Raw genomic sequence first — 6,197 nt, forward strand, 5'->3', positions numbered from 1 at the left:
ATAAGCATTGGCATTGGTCAGCTCCTGAGTACTCCCAACTCACTAAACCCAGAGAGGACAATACAGCAAGAGGAATAAGAAATCCCTGGATAGATTTAGTCTACCAACTGTTTATTCCTGATTACAGCAAACATTTGGACCCCCTACCTGTTTTGAGGCAGATATGCTCCCTCAGCTCCAGCCAAACTGACTTACTCATTGTTTCTGGGACATGATCTGTGGGTTCAGGGCACACTGTGAGCAAAGCACAGAACGAAAGGCTGCCAAGGCATGCCTCTAGGCTATAAGTAAAGCAGTTTATGTGGAGGGCACAAGAAAGTCTACTCTTCCAAGCAAATGATGGGTGAGTGTACAAACTTCAGTTATTTGTGTATGTGTTTTGCCTCTATGGTTCAAAGCTCTTTAAAAGTAAGGTTTGTGCTTTCTTCAATTTTTATTGCCCATAGCATGTAGCATAAAGCCTGCCACACAGTAGGTTTTTGATAAATATTTCTTGATTCCAGCCCACTGAACTTTTTCTCTTTCATATTTACTTCCAGCTTCCAATTCAACACCACTATCACTCCCAGAGACAAAATAATCCTATCTTTCGGCTGCAAACTTTAGGAAGAAAGGCTTGAGATGGTGGCCAGACTGGATTCTCTAAGATCAAAGACTAAAATATGAACACTGACATTTGGAAACCCATTGTGGTAGGCTGAATAATGGTCCCCCCAAAGGTGTTCACATCCTAATTCCCAGAACCTGTGACTACATTGCCTTACATTCACAGATGTAATTAAGTTAAGGATGTTGAGATGGGGAGATTATCCTGGATTGTTTGCGGTAGGTCCAATGTAATCACAAGGGTCCCTTAATCATGGAAGAAGGAAAGAGAATAGTTAGTATTACAGTGATGCAGTGTGAGAGCAACTCAACCAACCACTGCTGACTTTAAAGATGGAAGGAGCCATAAGCCAAGATATTCAGGCATCATCTAGAAGGGAAAGGCAAGGAAAAAGATTCTTCCCTGGAGCCTCTAGAAGGAGTACAGCCTGCTAACATCTTTATTTAAGCCCACTGAAACCCATTTCAGACTTCTGACCTCCAGAAACATAAAGTAATACATCTGTGTTGTTTTAAGCCACTTAAGTTTTTGGTAATAGGAAACTAATATACCATCTAGATGTTTTTTTTTTTTTTTTCTGAAGACTTTTCTGATTGCACTCTATTAACTCTAATTGAGAAGAATGTTTCATAAGCCAAAGGATCTTCTGAATATGCCACTTAGTTTTCTGAACTATATTAATTTCCTCTTTGTCTATATATTACTACCTAATAATCTATAGATATAAAATCACCAGTAGAGAGCGTATCTAACACAGGGTGTAGCAGCATAAAAGTGTTCAAGTTAGAGGTTTCACAACTTATTTTTCTCTACTTGTTTTATTCTTTACATTTTAACTCAGCATTTTGTGCAATGGTGATAGTCAAATAATTAATTAACTAGTACAAGATGGACCACCACCGATAACAGAATGGATGCTGGCCAAGATGCTCTGCCAGTGCACACCAGATGAAAATAGACCCTGATATCAAACGTCCTAAAAATTACAGATACCTCCTTTTACATATGTATTTGGATAAGGTCTAAAGAATTCATCTTTGCTGTTTTGTAATACATCCCACCTCCCAATCCTCAATTAGGATCAATCATATGTAGCATGGTCTTACATAGATCTCGGTGAGAACTTCACTCAAATATAGTTAAAATAGCTGGGGAAGTGAATTCCAGAACTTTGGACCTGCCACCAAGAATCTTTGAAGTACAAAATAAAGATCTAAGTATTTGTGGCGGAATTGCACACGTAATCATAGCTGCCATGATGGAAAACTACCTAGAGGAATAAAAACCCCAAGGAAACTAGGTCTTGTCTGCCATATTTATTAGGGGTTCATAAATCAAATCAAACAACATGAATAAGAATCTTCTGAGTCATTTGGAGAATAAAGAATGGAGGGGATATTTGGTCATTGGCTGGTATCAATTCAGGGAATAGCTGGAACTGTAGACAGTGGTAGGGAGCCCATTCCCCATGGATAAGAACACCTGTCAGTGCTTGGGAGAAATCTCTACTCTGTGCCAAATGCTGAGTTTGGTCAAAGTTGCCGTTGGACCTCATTCCAACCCCTGCACCCACTCTGAACTACTGCAGCATCTTGGTGTTCTTATATTGCCTCTTGGATGTCAAAGACATTTCAGTGGGGGCACTTGTCAGAACCTGAACTTCTCTAACTATGACACTTGTCCTGAATGTTTCATCTTTTCTAGATCATTGCAATTATCAAAATGTAGAATCACCTTATGATTAGCTAGGTCTTTCAAATAATTAATGAATAAATAACTGCCTTTACCACTGCCACGGTTAATTACCATCCCCCCCATTCAATATTCATCAATCAAAACCATAACAATTTCACTAATAAAAGCTCTAATCAAGAGGCACTTCCTGAAAAAACACGGAGAAAACAAATGCATATTACCAAGTAAAAGAAGCCAGTCTAAAAAGGCTTTTATACATATTGTGTGATTCCAGCTGTATTATATTCTGAAAAAGCGAAACTACAGAGTCAGTAAAATGATCAGTGGCTTCCAGGGCCTAGAGGAGAGGAATGAATAGGTGGAGCACAGAGGATCTTTAGGGCAGTGAAACTATTCTGTATGATACTATAATGGTGGATACATGGCCACACACATTTGTCAAAACCCATACAATGTACAACACCAAGAGTTAACTCTAATGCAAACTATGGATTTCAGGTGATAATGGTGTGTCATTGTAGGTTGTAATAAATCATACTACTCTGGTGTGAGATATTAATAGTGAGGGAGGCTGTCCATGCTTGGGTGTAAGGATATATGGGAGCTTACTGTACTTTCTGCTCAGTTTTGCTGTGAACCTAAACTTCCCTAAAAAATAAATTCTATTAAAAAAGTTATCTCCTTCCAATATCTTTAGTGGGTCCTCTCTATATTTGTCACAAATACCAAGCTCCTTGGTCTAGCACCAAATGCCAACCTTAGGCTACCAACATCTTTCCTCCAGAAAAAAATCTCTTTGTTTTTCCTGCATGCTCCCTGTGCTGTCATCTCCCCGTGAAATCTTTATGTCTCAATTGTTCTTTCCTCTGTCTCAATATTAGAGTCCTTCAAGGTGCATTCAAAGACTGCCTTCACCACCAATCCTCCCTCCATCATCTACACATTCAGAACTTATATTTTCTACCAAACTCCAATAGCTGGCATCTCTATGGCATCACTTTCTACCTTGTTTTTTGGTGCACATAGCTCACTCAAACTAATAGATTGTCAGTATGGAGGACTATTTGCATCTCCCATAGCACTTAACATAGTGTCTTAAGAAAGAGTTGCAAAGCTAAACACTAAATGCGTAACTAATTTACTGGACTATACTAGTCCAAAATTATACTGCATTTTATTAGCTGCTTTCATTCTGGATAAAGTTATTTTTTTAGTTTATTTATTTTGAGAGAGAGAGAGAGAGAGAGAGAGGGAAAGAGAGAGAGAGAGAGAGAGAATCCCAAGCAGGCTCCTCCCTGTCAGTGCAGAGCCCAATGCGGGGCCTGAATTCATGAACTGAGAGATCATGACCTTAGCCAAAACCAAGAGTTGGACACTTAACTGACTGAGCCACTCAGGAGCCCCTTGGATAAAATAATTTAACTGAAAGGAATAAGGTAAAACTTTTCAGAAGACTCATTAGTGATAAGGGAAGGTAAACATGTTCATCCATCATTCATACTTTAATAACCCCATATCTTCACTTATAAACCACCCTTACAAAAAGTCACATCACACTCCTCAAACACTTCTCTCCCCTTTGTAGTGGCAGGTAGAGCTGGATTCATGGAAAGGCAGCTAGAACAGACATTGCTGGTTTCTTGGCCATCACCTATTCCTCCTTTTCCTTTCCTTTTGCTCAGATCTTCACCCTTTCTTTGACTCAGGGAGCAAATCTTGATTAATCTTAACTAATTATTGTAATTTCATCTCCCTTGTCAGAGATCGGTTTAGAAAGAAGCATGGATCCAATCTTGGCCAATGTTATATAAGGACTTGCTTGGGGGATTCTGAGAAGATTTCCTTCCAGAAAAACACAGATACATGAGAAAGGCAGCCTCTCTTCTGCTGGACATCCTATCTGAATTATCTATTCTATAAGAAGTCTACTACTATAAAGTTATCAATCTCATAAATTTAGGCTTCACTAATTTCATATTTTCTTTTTTTTTTAATTTTTTTTTAACATTTATTTATTTTTGAGACAGAGAGAGAGCATGAACAGGGGAGGGTCAGAGAAAGAAGGAGACACAGAATCTGAAACAGGCTCCAGGCTCTGAGCTGTCAGCACAGAGCCCGACGCGGGGCTCGAACCCACGGACTGCGAGATCATGACCTGAGCCAAAGTCGGACGCTTAACCGACTGAGCCACCCAGGCGCCCCAAATTTCATATTTTCAATAAGATAGGCACTTAACTGAGTTTTACCTTTGCTTTAAAAGAATTTTATAAAACCAATTCACACTATAAATAACATTTTAGAAAGCAAAAAGAAAGGTACTAGATAAAACAATGAATAAATGGATGGATAAATGATATTATAGTTTGTTCATTCATTCATCTAACTAAGAGTTGATAAACCGACATTAGCTGTGGTTACAAAGCCCCATCTTTGACGAATCAGGGAATCAGTACGGCCAAATTGTGTCAAAATGATCCTTTTTTTAAACAAAGTATGCCTTCTCCTGGAACAGTGGATGAAGGCACTAATAATAGCATATCCTAATTTTATCAAGGCATTTGAAATATCTTCTACAGTGACATTTCTTTCAATATAAATTTTGGTACAAAATATTCTATAACTCAGTCATTAATTAACAATAATGATATTAAGACTGATGTTTCAGTAAGTCAAAATTCATGAGATACAAACCTACTTTCTAGTGATTTCACAATGTCCTGCTTCTGTGTGACAAACTTTGAGGTCATCAAAGAAAGCCCCTCTTTTGAGTATAAAGTGTTATTGATTACTCCTTGCTTTGACATAATTGAACTATGGGACACTGATTGATTCACATTTCTTAAGGGATTACAAGGGGACAAAGAAGATACAAATTCAGCTGATCGGTTTCAGAAAAATCATTAGATTTGGTCCATGGGTCACAGTAGTTCCCTTTCTTTTCCCAGAAACGTTCTTGGTATTAATTTTGAACAGTTGAGCTTTAGAAAGTCTGCACATCATTAGTGTCAGGGGATGCACAATAGAGTAATCATCACATGAGGACAGCGTATTACAGATTGGCGCCCCATCTGAAAAAAACCAAACAGAAGGAAAGAGAGTCATGGTAGTGGGTTCATCTCTTGAATATCCTTCCTGATGGGCAACTAGTTGGTGTTAAAAGTCTGGGCTCCATCAACTGTCATTGGCTGGTCAGCAGCAATTTCTCTCAGTGCTGTTCCCATGACGCAAGCAAACAGACCCTACTTTTGTTCTGCTTCACCCCCAGGCCTGACAGGCACAAATGCCTTCTTGATAGATTGGCTCCTGGAATTGTACAGCCCCCACAGCTGATTTCCTTTCTGGCAAGCTGCCTCCTGGTAAACACCGATGGGATGAGCAAGAGGATGTGTGGGTACAGAATAGTGATACAGGGCTTTGACTATGATTATGCTTTCGGTCATCATCATTTCCAAATTGCATATTATGAACACAGATTGTATTGGGGATGTTGAGGATGGAGAGGAAGGCTTGTGCATTTCTATTCGGGGAACAGTTATCAGAGTTTACCGTCTCCAAACTTCTATTGCTTTAGAATTGAAGGAAGAAAGGCCGCACAGCAGAGTCTTCCCAAGCCTCGAAAATAATTAGAGATTCACTTCTGGTTCAGCTACATCATTACTCCCTCCCTCTTGGCTTTCTTTTACAGACCTTTCACCCACATTGGAAGATTGGCATGTTTCTTTATTTTAGGGCAACTCTCCCAGATGCGGATTCTGACGATTTGTTCTACAAGGGGGTACAGGAAGATGAATGGTGGACAGGGAAGGGGGAAAAGCCAAGTACAGCTGTGATTTTAGGGAAAGTTTCACAAAGGGTATTTGAGCCTGATCTTTTTCAGGAGAACTCTGGAGTGTGG

The sequence above is a fragment of the Acinonyx jubatus genome, chromosome A1 (assembly GCF_027475565.1).
Source record: "Acinonyx jubatus isolate Ajub_Pintada_27869175 chromosome A1, VMU_Ajub_asm_v1.0, whole genome shotgun sequence".
Classification (NCBI taxonomy): Eukaryota; Metazoa; Chordata; class Mammalia; order Carnivora; family Felidae; genus Acinonyx; species Acinonyx jubatus.